General features: G+C 40.5%; 1 pseudogene; it reads left to right on the forward strand.

Moving 5' to 3' along the window:
* The window catches only part of LOC127631699 (uncharacterized), a 30,884-nt pseudogene extending 13,720 nt beyond the window's left edge, over nt 1-17,164 (forward strand).
* The last annotated feature ends 1,825 nt before the right edge of the window (nt 17,165-18,989 follow it).

Here is an 18,989-nt window from a genome sequence, read left to right on the forward strand (position 1 = left end):
TATCACTGTCAGAACATGATGCTGTATTTTATGAAGGGATGATGTAATAGAAACAACTACAACATTCACACAAATGTGCTAAAATGCAAAATTCTAATAAATATGACCTTACAACTGCTTTTATTAAATATTTATGGGTTGTGCTCCTAAGATCATCTAATATGATTAGTGTTTTATAAAGCCACTATCTGTACTAACTGATCTTTTGTAGTGTGTCTGTTTGGATCTGCCATGTAACATTAAGAGAAAAGGTTTTGATGACACATTTCAGTTAAGAAACTTGGTTAAAATTTCAAATGGCAGACTCATACAGTCAGCCAGGTTGGCTATAAAGATAATGATCAGGACACTCTACAAATGAGCAATTCTGACAGATGTCGACATTTAACAAGACACTATACAGGTTTATAACCAAGAGCAAATTATACGAAGCTTAAATGCAGTATTCCACTGGTGCCCGTTTCTATAAAAGTTTGTGGCCTTGGAGCTTCTCTGTATGGGCTTGCGCTGTGACTGGTCCCATCCTGATAGTAAAATGAAGTGTGATTTGGTTGAGGATGGAATGTGGTACGATTGGTCCGAGTAATGTGTAAGGGGTGGAGTCCACCTATTTGTAGATGCTAGATTTGTTTCAAAATCAACAAATGCGTGTAGTGATTTGCAAATGCACGAAGCAATCCACAAATGAATGCTGGATAGATTTGAGTTTAAAAATATATATATATTTGTAAATGTTTGTTTTTTGTGAATTAATTTTATTTGTGAAAATTGAAACTCCAATTTATGTGAACCAACTTTCTAATTGTAAATCTCTTTCCATTTGTACGTTAGTACGCAACAATTCTATCTCCATACTGTTCTTACCTCTTCACAAAGAACAGAATATTTTAGACACCACTAGGACAGTCATTATCACATCCGCACATCCGTCTACATGCCTGAGATTGAACTTAATCTCCAAAGTAATGATCCATAACACATGATGTGCTTTTTGTGTTTGATATTAACATAAAATTCCATAAAACGTTGTTTTCGATTAAATACAGGTATTTTTTATTTTTTTAAATGACAATGTCCATGTAGTCCAACAGCGCCTCCTATTGACAAATGTGAAATCTACACTCTCCACGTACTGTTCCAAACGTTGCGTCGTATATTCGTCAAAGTTTGAGAAATACTATTATCTCAATAATAACACATATTTTAAATCTCTGAATACACACTGAGATATTTCACTCCTTTGCCCGAAAATTGTATTTGACACGATTTTAATAATTATGCGTATACCTGTCTATAGAAGACATTGTGGCCTTGTTTACCCCTCTACAGATCTGTCGGTGTCTTCACAGTTTCTTGGATGAAGAAAAGATGCAACATATACAACACATTCATTAATCACTCCCTCGGTGCAATCTTTACAAGGAATTAGAAAGTTCTCGCTCAAACAACATTCCTAATGCAGCTTTATGTCCAGCAAACTGCTGCGTCTGGGTGAGATACTGAAAATTAAGCATAAAATGTGAATGCTTTTCAAGACTTAACAACATACGTATTTAAAACGTATGTAATATAAGTAATGCATTTCTAAACAAGTCCTACAGTCATGTTGGGTTTCTTTAGTTATTTATTACCTGTCTCCTCCTATGCATAACTATATGTCAACCCTCATTTGGAGGTTAATGGAATGTTTGTGAGCCCAGTGCACATAAATTGTATATATATATCTGTATAATTATAATAATTGCGTATGTGTATGTACTCCCTAAAATCAGTTGGGTTAAAAATGACCCAACACATACATAGCCCAATGGTGGGTTGATATAGCACCAACCCATTGTTGGGTTATTTTAACCCAATGCATTGGGTAGCAAGATTTACCCAATAAATTGGGTTATAAAATAAAAAATGTGTTGGGTTTTATTTTTGGGGGGGCAAAATGTTGCTTTAACCATCCTAGTGTTATTGGTACTATTATTATTAGTATTATTAGCACAAGTTACAAATATCTTGAAAATGATTTATTTCCATTAAATTAAAAGTTTCAAACATTTTTATTAAGTAAATGGTTGCAATTGTGTTATCAATTTACTTCCTTTTTAACATTAAGATACTTACAATCATGTTTCAATTTACAAGAACTACCACTAATAAATAAGTAGGGAATGGTGTAACATTGCTGGCAAGGATGAAGACGATGGAGTGACAAACCCAAGTGCAGTTTATTAGACAAAAGTCAAATCCAAAAACCCTAACTAGAAACATGAACATGGCTCTGGCTCTGGCTCTGGTCAGACATTTCTTGTATTTGGCCACCAGGTCTGCACACATCTAAGGTGGGATTTTGTCCCACTCCTCTTTGCAGATCTTCTCCAAGTCATTAAGGTTACAAGGCTGACGTTTGGCAACTTGAACCTTCAGCTCCCAAAGATTTTCTATGGGATTCAGGTCTGGAGACTGGCTAGGCCACTCCAGGACCTTAATGTGCTTCTTCTTGAGCCACTCCTTTGTTGCCTTGGCCTTGTGTTTTGGGTCATTGTCATGCTGGAATACCCATCCACGACCCATTTTCAATGCCCTGGCTGAGGGAAGGATGCTCTCACCCAAGATTTGACGGTACATGGCCCCGCCCATCAACCCTTTGATGCAGTGAAGTTGTCCTGTCCCCTGAGCAGAAAAAAACCCCCAAAGCCTAATGTTTCCACCTCCATGGTTGACAGTGGGGATGGTGTTCTTGGGGTCATAGGCAGCATTCCTCCTCCTCCAAACACAGCGAGTTGAGTTAATGCGAAAGAGCTCGAATTTGGTCTCATCTGACCACAACACTTTCACACAGTTCTCCTCTGAACTATTCAGATGTTCACTGGCAAACTTCAGACGGGCCTGTACATGTGTTCCCTTTACAAAAGGCTTCACTACGATGTTGCGCCGCTAAGCGCTACGGGGAACAGCTTTAGCTGTGAGCCGAGCTGAATAATGTGTGGAACACGTCAATGAACACTGACCGGAATTTATAGCCTCGGCTGATGTAATCATTAGATGCACCTGAGGCCAGGCTATAAATGGATACGTCACCAGGTGTCGTCAGAAACTCTTTTTTCAGAGCGATTCTGTTTCTGTGTGTTTCACACACCCTGTCAAAACTTTCTTTCCTCTGTTAGGAGATAGATTCTGTTAGGCAGTGTGCAGTGAACGTTGTTCTATTTTTTTCTTCTGTTTAGAAAATATTATATATTTCTAAAAAAAAAAAAAAAAGAGAGAATGACTGAAAGCAAACGGTGCGTGTTCCCCTCTTCTCGCTCTATAGCTGAAGACGGCACACATCAGTTTTTGCTGTTTGTTTGGGGGTAGAGCACGCTGCTCTCGCGTTGCAGCAGGGCGGTTGCGAGCACTGCGATTTGCTTTAACAGGCAGAGTGCGTCATGCTCGCCTCGCTTGCTTCCAGGAGTCAGCACTCATGAAAAGATCGTTCGTGGGGCTCGTGCATGGATTTGGATGAGGAGCAAGAGACGGGTTGATCCCTTTCTCTCACTCTCTCCCCAAACCCAGCTGGTCCTTCACATGATCTCGGCGTGCTCCGACGCTTCTTCGGATCATGAGGTGGATCGCTATTCTCTTCCCGCCTCCGAGCTTTCCGTCCGCGATAAAAAATCTACGGAGGAATTGCTTGATGTTGTTACTCGTGCGGTTGCCAGATTGGACTGGCCACGCGAAAAAGAGACCATCCAAACGCACCAATTAGGGGATAGATTTTATCTTCCAGTCTAAGAAAGGGAACGCCTCATGGGTCCCTTCCCTTTCTTTGATAACCTCCATGAAGAGCTTTTTCGCTCATGGAGAACCCCTAAAAAAATAAAAATAAAAAAATAATAATAAAAATATATATATATATATATAAAAAAAATATATATATATATATATATATATATATATATATTTTCTTCCCGTGTTCACATACCCTCGACGTCATTATATTCGACTATCGTGGGTGCTGAGGCACGGGGGTATTCAGTGATGCCGCCGGTCGAAGAGACGCTTGCGCGCTGTCTCTCGCCGGGCTCGGCATCGTCACTTAAGAAGCCCTCTCTCCCCTCAAAGCCTTGTAGGACAACCTCCACTTTAGTGGGAAGGGCTTATCAAGCAGCAGGTCAGGCTGGTGCTGCTCTGCACACTATGCTGTTTTTCAGGCGTACCAGGCTGACCTCCTGGACGACCTGAGTGTGGGTTCTGCGCTTGACGAGCAAGCCTCAGACCCACCTCGGTCCTGACTGAAGGGAGGCTCAAAAGCAAAGCGTGGCGAGTCGTGCTCCTCCTCCCAGGGATTGGGGACAGTCTCGCCGCCCTCGCCAGCCCCCGAAGCAAGACCTCAGGACTATAAATTCTAGTAAGAGAAAACCCTGACGGTCTTGTGCCTAGATTAGGGGGTAGCTCCCCTCGGGACGGGACACGTGCTTCACTTCACCCCTCCCGGTACCCCCTCGAAGCCCCTCCATTCCCACCACCTCTTGGTGTTTCGGGTTGCAGAGGCTTCCGTCAAAATTGGGTGTTTTCGCTGTTCCTGCATTTTATTCAGGACGTGAAACACCTTATAAGGGCATCAGGATTCTCTCGCCGCTTTTCCGTGTTTCAACGGCGTGTTCTCACTACTGTAAACCCGAATTCTTTTTTTTGTAAAAAAAAAAAAAAAAAAACTCAATCTCCTAGTTAAAGGGGCCATGGAATGTGTTCCCCTTCCAGAGAGAGAGTTAGGTTATTACACTAAATACTTCCCGTTTCCCATGGAGGGTGAGGGGTGGCGTCTGGCTTAGATCTTAAAGCTTGAACTACCCGTGGGTGTTCAAGTCCAAGATGATGCCTGTCAAGACGGTCGTGTCTCAAGCCCTACAACTCATTTGGCTGGTCACCATCGATCTTATGACGCACTTCTATACTTCATTTAGAAGTTCTGCCACAACATGGAAAGTTCCTGAGGTTCACTTCTGGGGGCGAAGTCTTCCAGGGTCAGGTTCTTTCACTCAGCCTAGCCCTTTTTACCTGCACATTCACAATGCATGATGTAGCGCTGGCTCCTTGCGACTCCGGGGCATCTGCATTCTGAATTACGTAGACGACTGGCTGATCCTAGTGCAGTTCCAGGAACTGGCAGTTCAGCACAGGGACATCGTCTTAGCTCATCTGTTTCTCTGGGGTTGAGGCTCAACGCCAAGAAAAGCGTCCTCTCTCCCACTCAGAACACTGTCTATCGGGGCATCATATGGAGTTCAATCACAATGCAGGCACAACTGTCTCCCGCTAGGATTGAGTCCATTCAGATCACCCTGAGCAAAGTCAGGCTAGGTCAAGGTTGCACTGTTATCAGTATCAACGATTTCCAGGTCTCAGGGTCAACGGTGATCCCTCTGGGCCTTCTGCTCATGAGACCGTTTTTGTTGTGGCCAAAAGCCAGGGGATTTCTTCCAAGGGCCAAAACCCCTGGGCTAAATAGGGTTACGCGCCTCAGGCTTCGTTCCCTTTCTATGTGGTTCAGACCCCGGTTTTCTGCCTTGGGTCCCACTCTAGGTGCGTCTTGTTGTCGCAGACTGCTAACGACAGACGCCTCCCTGACGGGCGGGGTAGCGGCCTTAAGTGGTCATCCAGCTTAAGGGGATAGGAGGGTCGTCAGCCCGGTTGTCACAGTCACTGTCTCGGGTTGATGGCTGTATTTCTGGCCCTGAAATACCTCCTCCTGAGGCTGCCATGTCTTGGTGCGGGTGGACAATGCAGCGGTAGCCTCTTACATAAATCTTCAAGGAGACCCACGTTCTTGTCAGCTGTATTTCTGACATGTCGGATTCTCCTTAGGGCCCAGGGTAAGCTCCTGTCACTCAGTTCAGTTATATCCCTGGATGCCCGTATACGGGAGCAGATTTACGGTCCAGACAAGAAATACCAACGTGGGAGTTAAGAACTCCACCCTAAGGTAGTAGTTGCCCAGTGTTCGCCAGCAAGGGTTTTTGCCTCTTACTGATAGCACCGCGCTGGCCGAACAGGGCTTGGTTCTCGGAGCTAATCTCTTCTCTCGACGACTCGCCTTGGGCGATTCCGAAGAGGAAGGATCTTCTATCTCAGGCACAGGGCAATATTTCATCCCTGCCCCGAATTGTGGAATCTTTCATGTTTGGCCCCTAAGGGTACCAACTGAGGGACACAGGGCTTTCTCCTGAGGTTATCGAGACCTTTTTAAATGCCAGGCTTTTTCCACTTGGAACAAGTTTGGGTGAGATCTTAGGGCAGAAGAGGACCTCTTCGCCTCTATGGATAGCGCAATGTCTCCTCTACTTCTCCCTGAAATCACCCAGCCCCCTTGGGTCTGGACGTTAAGACACATACATGACCCGGAATGCGTCTGTATGTATTTCTTTCCCCGGTTTCTCTGCTCCCGGGAGTCTTGGCGATGTTCACCAGCAAGGGTCTTGCCTCCTATTAATTGTGCCGCGCTGGCCGGACAGGATATGTTTCTCGGAGCTAATTCCTCTCCTCGACGGCTCGCCTTGGGCGATTCCAGACAGGGAGGACGCGGCAGGTTGTCCTCTCCGCACACATTCATTTGACCTTTTTAGTTTGGATGTTCTGCACTCTGGGCTCTTATGCCCTTGAGTCGACATCTCAGCTCATACCTGAACAAGTTTGTGATGCGGCAGGCTGGTCCTCTCCGCTCACATACATCAGTTTTTATGACAAGTTTGTGGTGCAATAGGGTTCTCTTCGCACACATTCATCGAACTTTATGGGTTAGATGCTTTGCTACTCCGGGCTCTTATGCCCTTGAGTCGACATCTGAAGCTCATGTCTGAGACCTCTCGCGTTTTTGTGAGTACACTGCACAACCGTAGGGGTCCGGACAGCCCCAAGTGCGGCGGCGTGGGTATTGCGTTCCCCGTAGCGCTTAGCAGCGCAACATCGTAGTGAAGCCTTTTGTAAAGGGAACGTCTCGGGTTACATGTTTAACCCTTGTTCCCTGAAAAAGGCGGAACGAGATGTTGCGCTGCTTTGCCGCACTGGGACATCCCAGGACTGCTCTTCAAAAAGAAGTATCTGACGACACCTGGTGACGTATCCATTTATAGCCTGGCCTCAGGTTATAAATGTAATCATTAGATGCACCTGGTGATTTCTGGTAAGGACCTGCCTTATAACAGGCCCACAAACCCTGTCCAGCCTATTGGGTACAGTCTGAACACTGATGGAGTGATTGTGCATTACTGGTGTAACTCAGGCAGTTGCCATCCTGTACCTGTCCCGCAGGTGTGATATTTGGATGTACCAATCCTGTGCAGGTGTTGTTACACGTGGTCTTTCACTGCGAGGACAATCAGCTGTCCTTCCCATCTCCCTGTAGTGCTGTCAAAGGCATCTCACAGTACGGCTATTGCAATTTATTGCCCTGGCCATCTGCAGTCCTCATTCCTCCATGCAGCATGCCTAAGGCACGTTCACACAGATGAGCAGGGCACCTGGGCATCTTTCTTTTGGTGTTTTTCAGAGTCAGTAGAAAGGTCTTTTTAGTGTGATAAGTTTTTATAACTGTGACCTTAATTGCCTACCATCTGTAGGCTGTTAGTTTCTTTACGACCGTTCCACGGGTGCATGTTCATTAATCATGTTCATTATTTATGGTTCATTGAACAAGCATGTAAAACATTGTCTAAACCCTTTACAATAAAGGTCTGAAAAGTTATTTGTATTTTTACAAAATTATCTTTAAAATACAGTGTCCTCAAAAAGGGACATTTCTTTTTTGCTGATATATATATATATATATATATATATAGGTGGAGGGTCCATCATGGTCTGGGGTGGTGTGTCACAGCATCATCGGACTGAGCTTGCTGTCATTGCAAGCAATCTCAACACTGTGTGTTACAGGGAAGACATCCTTCTTCCTCAGGTGGTACCCTTGCTGCAGGCTCATCCTGACATGACCCTCTGGCATGACAATGCCACCAGCCATACTGCTGATTTCCTGCAAGAAAGGAATGTCAGTGTTCTACCATGGCCAGCGAAGAGCCCGGATCTCAATCCCATTGAGCACGTCTGGGACCTGTTGTATCGGAGGGTGAGGGCTAGGGCCATTCCCCCCAGAAATGACCGGGAACATGCAAGTGCGTTGGAGGAAGAGTGGGGTAACCTCTCACAGCAAGAACTAGCAAATCTGGTGCAGTCCATGAGGAGGGTGGGTGGCTTCCTTGGCTCCTAAAAGTGATTTGGAAGAGAATTATATATCTTACAGAGATGCATGACATTTTCATATAAAAAGGCTCTGACAGCATAAAGTCATTCAGTATGGATTTAAAGGAATAGCTCATCCAATAATTATAATTTACTCTTCATTCACCTATAATTGTTCTTAAATTTGCACGACTTTCTTCCACGGAGCACAAATAAAATATTTTAGAGATATAATCTGTTTATCTCCATACAGTGCAAGGCATAAAGGCAGCAAAAAGGTTATGTGTAAGACTAATAGCTTTTTGATAAGAACAGACAAAAAATTTTATAATTTTCACTCCTTTTTCACTATAAATCTTGACATAAGCAGTCTCCTAGCCCTAGCTTTAATGCTCAAGTCTCCAAGATTTCAAGATTGATTACACTTCCTGGCACCATCTAGCATTCTGGCATGCATCAAGCACTATGAAGTGTAATTGAGCTTGAAATCATGATTAATATCTGATCAATCTTGAAATCAATAATTATGTCAAGATAGATAGCAGAAAAAGGAGTTACAGTTTGGTCTGTTCTCACACAAAACTGATTGGATCGCTTCAGAAGACAGTAATATGTATTACCTTGTTCTTTTTTGGAGCTAAAAGATTTGGTCACCATTCACCTGCATTGTGTGAACAAACAGATGTCATATTTCCATTAAAATATCTTTGTTTGAATTCTGTGGAAGAAAGCTACAAATAGCTACATTAATGCAGTACCAAAAAAAAGCTAATTTTATGCATCATTTAAAAAACATCTTGCAGATGCAGCAAATGATGTAAATTTACAATCAGAACTGTATATATTATTAAGATAAATTTACCTTGTAGGTTCTTCAATTTTTTCCCACTTTTTGGCAGGGGTTATCACACCATGCAACCCCATCTCTTTCATTACAGTTCTGTAGTGCATGTTATGTAATTATTTAAATATAACTAATTACACCTATCAAATTAAACTGAACTCTACTAATTTCTGAGGAAAAGTAATCTACAAACTCACTCCCATTCCTGCGCCCAGAGAAGAGATGCACATTTGCCATCCAGCTCATTATGAGACACGTTACGTCTTCATCCATTCCTAAAACAATAGAATATCTTCGGTACATTATTTAAGGCGTATGCGCATACAGTATTTACATGTGATAAATTGTTGGATTGTTCACATATTATTTATCATTTGCTGCGTGAAATCTCAACCATAAAAATTACCCTTGCTAGTTTCGAGTCAAAAATTGCATTTAAGCAGAGTTCGTGGCCAATTTGATAAATTAATCCATCAATATGTATCATTTTACTTGGTTATATCTTGATACAGATTTATTTGTATTAATAAAATAGTTACTTACGTTTGTAAAAGTTGCCGCCGCCGGTGTTTGCTCCGTCTCAGAGTTGAATTATGGGAAATAGGGGTTGGAGAGTGTACATCGTATGTAAGAATGAGTGAACAAATGTAGGGAATGAATTCAAACACTACTTGAGAGTGATGGGAAATCCGATTCTTTTATATTTGAATGAACCATTCTTTCGGATGGTTCGTTTAAATGAACTGGTTAAAAAAACCATTCACCAGTTCATTTACGTTATCACGTAATGACGTCACGATACATAATGCTAATACACCGGCATCATAGAATACGCGCACAAACACATTAAATAAAGCCAGATTTAAGGGCATATTGCTGATAATAACATTTTATTTAAGCTATAATAATAAGGGTGTTTATTGTCATCAGTGTTTCCTTCAGTGATCTTACAATACATCCTACATTAACATTTTGCACCCAATACTGATACTGATATTTAAACATGGATGTTCTACACATGTTTAAAGCATAAAAAAATCAATGAACTAGTTTTGTCACCTTTTTTAACAGAAACCATGATCCAGCTCAGCACAGCTTCAGATATAATCTGCATGCACACTACTCGATAATAAAATTTGTTTGCATCTCTCGACTGAAACGCTTCACCCCCTCATTCATGTCCTCTGATTCACGTATGCTCATCAGCTGCTCGCTGATCAGCAGTTCTCAGTATTCTGTCCAAAAGAGGCAATTCTCATTCAGTGTACTGGTGACTCGTATACTGCTATGATCAACTCCATGTTGACTCGAGCTGCTGTCTTCTGATCATTGTACTGTTGACTCGAGAACTGCTGTGATTGACTCGATGTACTGTTGACTTAAGAGCTGAAGACTGGATTATCTTACGTTGATAAAACAGAAATACAATCAAGTCAAACATATTTCCAGTATGTTTTATTTGTTACACTCTCTGTTGTTCAGCAAAATACACCTTAAACATACATTTCACCCCTTAATTACACACATGCTCAATGTCAGCATCTCATTGGTTCTCAAGATGTCAGACACCTCCGAAAGAGGCGATTTCTCAGTTCAGTGTATTGTTGATTCTACAACTGCTGCAACCCGAGTGTTCAGTCAGATTTGTGAACTAGTTGGAGCGGTAACTGCAAAGAAGAGTTGGCAAAAGCAGATATCACCAGTTCTAAGATCATATTACTCCCAGTTATCGGCTAATTTTTATTCGGAGACAGGTTAAGCTAGTAACTTGTGGATCAGTGTTAACTCGAGACGTGAAGTGTTTCAAACGATTCAGTCTGATTTGGTGAACTAGTTCAACTTGTTCACTAAAAAGATTGATTCGTTCATGAACGATACATCACTTGGTATGAGACGGACACCGTAGTTAAGGTGAGTGCAGTTGACACGTGAAATGTGAAGTCCTGTTTCATCCAATCATTCTTGTACCACTCATTGAGATCTTTCAGTTCATAACTATTATTTTCACTATTTAATGTTGCAACAGTGGGAATCTAGGTTATCTGTCAATGTTTTTTTGCTCCTGAGATTGCTACCTGTGTCCACTTTTAGCTGGCTATTTTCTCTATTGTGAAAGTGTGACCGGGCTGCAATTTACAAAATATTACTTTAAAATGTTTTGATAACTGTTTGGTGTAACATTTAGACTGACACGGTATAATTGCTGGTATTTTAACATATTAAACTGTTTGTCATCTCTGAATGGAAAACCTGTTAAATTGTGTGGGTTTTATCCTACTGTAAAGTGGTTAGCTTACTATGGCTAAGCCGTTCGCTATGGGACCAACTAATTGGCATGTGTTTGAGGGTGCCATGATGAATATAAATAGCTTTTTATAATTTAAGAGTTTTTAATATATAAATAAATATATATATATATATATATATTTGTTTGTTTTAGGTTAATATTACTTGTAAGGGTGCATGGTATCCATATTTGTACTTTAATCATTAGACTGTGTACATTGGAAATTGGCCTGCACATGCTTAATTGCTTGTATTCATTCACTTGTAAAGTCCTGATTTTTGCAGGGTTGAGGGTTGACATCCTGTTGAACATGTTTATCTGTCAGTTCTCTAACCACGTGAGTAGTAAAACTGAGTTTTGTGCAGCATATGAAATTGCTTAGATTTCACAATTTCGATGTGGTGTGCCTGACTGCCCAATTGTTTTTTATTTTTTCTTAATTGAAGTCCCACATATTTAGACCTCATGGGGAACATCACAGGTCTACTAAAGAGCCCCAGGCACAGATGTGTGATAAAACATTTAAATGCAATGTAGACTTTTTTGAAGTTTTTCTAATTTGAAGAGCCATATCCAGTCAGGCCTGGATATCCGGTGCCCACTTGTGTGCAACAGGAAATTTTGTTGTAGAGGTTGTAGAGCACAATTTTCCAGAAAATGAATCTTTCAATTTAACCCTTTTCTCTGAAACTGCATGCTAAATTATTACCTGAATCTACCATTCAAGGTATTGTTGTAGAATTTCAAAATATCCATTACATTGGTCAGTCTTATTTTCTTACCAAAATGAGAGAAAAGCTTGCTTTGCTTGAATTACCAGAGGTGAGAATTAAAGATGTGATTGATTTGACTAGGGAGGATTTGCTGACAGCATGTAATTGTTGGGTTTTAAGCAGAGGAGGACTGCTTTGAAGTCTGATTTTCACTGTTGATCGGGCCCCTATTTTTCTAGGGGTTTTGTGAAAGAAATGGGGAAAGCGTGCTTTGCTCAATGTGTCCCAGTTAGGCGGACCATCAGTGCTCCATTTCAGTGCCAGTCTGTGAGGGATCAGTATGAACAGATGCACTCACAAACAGCTGAAAATGGTCTGTTTCGAGATCTAAAAGGCACAAACCTTTTAGAAAATCCTTTTTCAAACTGACCCATCATCTCTGGATTTGATAATTTACCAGGATTCATTTGAGGTTGTAAATCCTTTGGGCTCAGCTAGGAAGAAACACAAATTGCTGGCAGTTTCTTACCTTGATATTTTCTGATATTTTACCTCACAACAGGTCAAACGTAGACCACATGCAACTCGTTCTTCTATGTAATGAGCAAGATTAAGCACTTTGGACCAGCTAATGTTTTCAGATCATGGATTGAAGAGTATGGTGTTGTTGTAAATACAGTTGCAACAGTATGAGATTTTCACGGTACGATAACAGACACAGAAAGTATCAAGATATATGTATTACACAGTTGTTGTTATTATTATCAGTTACAATGACCCTTAAAGGGGACCTATTATCGGGGAGCGGTAATTATTGGCCACCCACCCCCTCGTGTACCGTTACGGCCTTCATAGGTGCTCGCTAACAGCACTTGCCCCTACAGTCTGTTAAGGCTAAATGGGGGATCTTTGTGTGTGTGTTTGTGTCTGTGTGTCTGTGTGTGTGTGTGTGTGTGTGTGTGTGTGTGTGTGTGTGTGTGTGTGTGTGTGTGTGTGTGTGTGAGATAATGATAAATCCACCCAGTCCTTTTTTTAATCCCATTAATCATAAGCATTGTCTCGCAGCCATTCGCAGATTAAGTACAAAGCGACGTCACTTTGTACAGGCCCTGCCCACGAATCAGTGTCTGACTCTGGTTCAAACATATCGGGCTGAACACCACTATTTTCGCTGTCAGTCATATTGCTTATGATGTCTAGTTATCCGGAGCAGAGATGTCAAAACTCTGCCCTATTCTGGATACGTGGCGGGGAGCACCAGCTCATTTGCATTTAACGACACGCACAAAAACAGCTTTTTATTCCAACACAAAAATGGCCATTTTCAACATGGTAAAATAAATGATCTGTAGGGTATTTTCAGCTGAACCTTCAGACACATTCTTGGGACACCAAAGATTTAAATTACATCTGGTGAAAAGAGGCATAATAGGTGGTCTTTATAGGAGTCTTTGGTTTTTTTTTAACAAGCACTTAGTTTCAATTATAATAATGAAAGTATATGTAAAAAATATACTTTCTTTTTTTATGAAAAGAAATAAATTAAATGGAATAAAGCTAACAGAATTATAATAACCAAATTGTAAACCTGATAAAAAGAAAATAGCATGTAACTAACATGTTATTTAACTAAAGCATGTTAACATAGTATGTTAAATTAACAACTAAATGAAAAATAACATTAGCTGTGTGAGCTTTTAATGTAATGTCCTATGATTATTAACAATTAACATATACTGTATTAGTGCGACAGCGCAGCCAGACTGCTCCTGTCTGTAACTTTAACTCAGTGGTTCTCAACTGGTTTTGCTTCAAGACCCAGATTTTACATTTGAAATCAAATGTCGACCCACCATATTAAAAATGTAACCTGTATTTTATGCATACTGGGTCGCATTTCCTTTTATGTTGCATAGATCTGTTCATGGTTTTAAAGTACATGGACACTATTTTTGTTGTTAATGTCAACATCAATAGTGACAGCAAGTATTCTCTTCCCACTTTTAAACTTTAAAGAGCATATTTACTTCTGAGCCCATTTTTATCCCATTTGTTTCCAAATATCAGACATAACTCATACAGAACCTACATATTACACAGGAGGAAAGGCTCCTCATTACCATGGTTAGGTCAGTGTAGCTAGTCTTAATTAACAGTAATAATAATAATAAATTATAGTATTTATGAAAAAATAAATACTAGCTAAAACGCATCTTAAAACATTACCTACAACTGCCACTGTTGATCTAAAATGAGGTCTAATAGATTCTACCTTTTTAGATTATGTCATATGAAACCATATCATAGTCAAAATATAAGTTACTTTTACTCATATAAAATCATGAAACAATTTTGCAAAGGTGATTTAGTATAATGTAAAAAAAATTGGCGCTCTTTTTATCCTCAGTGCTGTTTGGCATGTTGGGGCTGCCTACTGTTTGAGAGGTTTGAATGGACTTCCTCCGTTATGCTTTAAACAAGAAAAATCTCCCTAGATTTGAAATTGAACATACATTTTGAGGTCTTCACTCCGCAAAATCGAGGGAGGTCCTGTTGTTGCATGTGCACGCCAGAGAGAGCAGATCATGATGGTTCTGTTAAACTCGTGCAAAAGTGCAGATGAGAAGCCTTTAGCTGATTGTGAGATTATCATTAAAACTGCTTTGACAGTCCTAAAAAGCTATCACTTGGGCGGCCACCGAAATATCTTCAATGGGAGAACCATGGCATTGTTCTTTCCCTGCTGTCCGCGACCCAGTCCGAATAGACCTGCGACACACCTTTCGGTCGTGATCCACCAGTTGAGAAACACTGCTTTAACACACACACACACACTCACTTATGTCAGACCCCTCTGTGTGTGTGCGTGCAAGTTGACTAGTCTGACAGGCAGTCGAGAAGGAAAGGAGATGCGCATGTGAGATTCTCTGTCCAGTTGCATTTTTGTTTCCTCAATAAAGTAGATAAGCAAATGTACAGTGTATAAAAACCGTCAACTGCAACCCTGGTTGTGAATGATGCCGCAACTTTGAAAGCTGCTTTTGTGATCCATCGTAGGTGACAACCTAGGTTCATACACCTTTGGTGGTTTTGTAGTGAAATCTTATCAAACCCTACATTTCTACAGGTATTGCACCATTGACATGTGCAACACATTTCAGGCCACACCTTTGGAACGAACCTGTAGCGAATTCTACACTCCTGTCAGAGAAACGTTCAGGAGCTTACTGCCTGTGGCAATGTAGTATAGAGTCAATTTTAACTCTCCTTTCAATCAGCTGAATTATTTTCATGTTTGTCAGCCTGGCTTGCCCCCCTGCATGGCCATGACCTCTTTGATGGCACTGTGGGATATGATCGAAAGCTGTACATAGATTACTTGGTAAATCAAGACAAATCATACACTTTCACAGAGCATAATAGCGATGTTAAACAGTTTAAATACTCAGGAAATTATGCTGCCAATAAACAGGCTGTGATTGTATTCAGGCAATGAGAAGCTTTATGGTTATGTTTTTCAGAACTGGTGTCTGCTAAGACTGCTATTGTCAGACACGGGATCAAAGACCCAGAATCAGCAGCTTGTTCTACTGACATTTTGTAGAGCTAATTTGTGCACCAGCAAGTCTGACAGATCAAGTAACTTATATAAAAGTGCTCATTGATGAGTAAATTCATTTTAGGTTTGTGACTTTCCCTTCTCAACCTCTCAAGCCTAAACGTCACTACTTGTGCCATTACCCAGAGCTTATTACACAGTTTGGACCACTCATTCGCTTATGGACTATGCGGTTTGAGAGCAAGCATACCTATTTCTAGCAATGTGCTAGAAAATTGTACTGCTTCAAAAACTTATGTGCAACACTTGCAGAAAGGCACCAGCTTCTCCAGGCCTACTTGAGGGCTGGAAATCTATTTCAGTGTTCTATATAAGTTGAGAAGGACTCTGAATTTTATTCTGATGATTTATAATGAGGTGATTAAAGAATCAGTTTTTATGTTCCATCTTCAAACTTCACTTCTATTGGTTATTTGTGTTAGAAGAATCCAGCAACTCAACCACCCCCCCACCCCCCATCACCAGCCAATCAAATGCAACTACAAAAAATGGTAGTAGATAACATGTAAAAACATGAAGCCATGGGTTGAGAATGTAGTCAAGAATGTAGTCAAGAACATTGTTAAACAATACTGTGGCAGGGCGGAGGACGGGGTCGGGTTGTGATTATACACACCCGGTCCCTTTCTCAGGCTAATAAAGCCTCCGAGAGGAATAAAGGCCGATGGCAGACGGTGGTGCGACGAGAGAGAGATCGTTTACGGACATGTCTGTCGTGTGTGTTGTTGTCGTCTTTTGTTTAAGTTTATTATTAAAATAATTTTTATATCATCAAGCCGTTCTCGCCGCCTCCTTTCCATTGCACTATGTTACAAGTACCTAGATAGCTTAGCTGATGTTTTGGCTGATGGAAAGTAAATGGGTAGTGGGTATGGCTCTTTGCTCATTCAAGTTAAAACTTGTGTTGCACATGTAAATGGAAACAATACATTGACTCATCTGAGAAAAGTATGCCTTCGATCATCAGGTGGAACCATAGGCCAAAGCTCAAGAAAACCAGCTGATCAATATGGTTGTCAGTCGGCAGCCAGAGGAGCTACCTCTGGAGAAAATTATGAACCTTTAGAAGAAAAGTGCAAGCAAATGGCACTGCTTCATTCTACTGAAGGAATATCTGGAGCCTATAGGGGAGAACTTTACAAGTTGATGGAGGTCACATATTACCGTTAGCGCCGTGATATAAACGCCACTCCACCTCCGTCACTGTCTGAACTAAAGAAGTCATGGCCTTACCTGTTTTGTCTCAAGGGGATCTCCTTGCACTTACATTTGATTACTGACATCTCATTGCTCCGAAGAATCATAGAGAGCATTGAAGTGAAATGGAAGAGTATTCTAAGATTTTTCAAAGAAAAGCCAACAAATAATGAGGTGCGTGACATTGTCAAAGTATCAAGAGGGAAATTCTCTGGTCCTGTGCATGCTACAACTCCTAATGGCCCATTTTAAAGAGAACAGAATCCATTCTAATCGAAGCTGATGGAAGTAAAAAATAAATTCCCCATGTCTGTCTTACAGGTTTAACTTGGTTGTTCTCATTATGTATTATACACTTCCACATTTTCTTGACTTTTTATGATTTATAATCTGGCAGTTATTATTGCTGGGTTTCCAGCTAACCTTTTATGCAAATTTTACATTTGGTCTGATGTACAGTTGCTCCAATACCTCAAATACAACTCTTCACAAAGCAATAATTAAGGAGATCATTCAACTTCTCGATCACAAGGTGGGCTTCCTTAAAGGAATAGTTCAACCAGAAATTAAAATTCTCTTATGGTTTACTCACCATCATTCCATCCAAGATGTAGCCTATATGACAGACTTTTTTCAGCAGAACACTTTTGAAGATTTTTAGGAAGATGACACAGATCTTTTGAGCCATTAAATGCAAATGAAAAGATACCAACACTTTGAAGGTCCAAAAGTCAGTTTTAGGCAGCATAAGAGTCCACATGGCTGCAGTTGCTCAACTGATGTCTTCTGAAGAAAGAAGCTATGTAGCTATGTAATCAAATCTATAATTAAGACATTTTAACTATAAAAAAAGTCTCTTCCAATCAAAACATGAATTATCCTTGGCATAGTGCCAGATTCCACGCATCTATCGCATAATGTAGCTTCCTCCAGCAAAATAGTCCATCTCCTCTTCTCCACATACATCATAATCCAGTGACATCTTTGTTTACAACTGTTTTTGACCAAGTGTCGTTTACAAGCGAAAACAGTTGCAAACAATGATGTCGCTGGATTTTAATGTATGAGGAGAAGAGATTGTCTTTTCTGCTGGAGGAAGCCAAGTTATGCTATGGATGTGTTGAATCTGGCACGATGCCAAGGACCATTCATATTTTGACCGGAAGCAACCGTTTATAGTTCAGAAGACAGTGAGTAACTGGAGCCATGTGGATAACTTTTATGCTGCCTATGTGACTTTTGGAATGTCAAAGTTAGGGTACCTTTTCACTTCCATTTTGTGGCTCAAAACATCTGGAGCATCTTCTTAAAAGTGTTCTGCTGAAGATAGAAAGTCATATACATTTTAGATGGCATGAGGAGGAGAAAACATAAGACAATTAAAGAGAATTTTTGGTTGAACTATTCTTTAAAGGATTAGTTCACACAAAAATGAACATTTGCTGATAATGCATCAGGCCATCATGTATATGACTTACTTTCTTCATTTGAACTAAAATCTATATTTTTATAAGGAAGATTATCCATCCGATGCAAGTGAACGGTCACCAATTTTTTATGGTCCTATATTTTTGGGGATTTCCGCCTGGATTTGGCCTACCCAAAATAAAAAGCTTCCCATTCCCACATACTTTGGCCTAAATACACAGTTTTGGTGTCATTTTACAGGAAACCCTTTGAAGTTGCATAAAACACTGCTAAAAATTACAAAAAATTAAATATATGTTGTCTGAACAGTAATAACCCTCCTAAAAAAAGAGACGCTTTTTGATTTTTTTATATAAATTCATATTTGAAAGTGTATAACTCAAGCCCTGTAAACCCTAGCAGCAAGCAGACAGTTTTGGCTGTTTCCACTAGATGTCAGCAAATACCTGAAAAAGGAATTTTGTCTGTATCATATTTTATTTAATATCTATTTCAATTTATTTGAAGGGAGGAATATTACCTTTTTTGGTGTACTTTCCACCTACCCAAATCTAAAGTCTCCCCATACCCATATACAGTGCTATAAATGCAAAATCCCATTGTAATTTTACAGAAAACCCTTTGTCATTACATAAAACACTGTTGAAAGTGGTAAATATGCGCTCTGGTGTCTGGTGAGACGCGTCTGTGTGTTTT

Source organism: Xyrauchen texanus, chromosome 38 (assembly GCF_025860055.1).
Source record: "Xyrauchen texanus isolate HMW12.3.18 chromosome 38, RBS_HiC_50CHRs, whole genome shotgun sequence".
In the NCBI taxonomy this organism is placed as follows: domain Eukaryota; kingdom Metazoa; phylum Chordata; class Actinopteri; order Cypriniformes; family Catostomidae; genus Xyrauchen; species Xyrauchen texanus.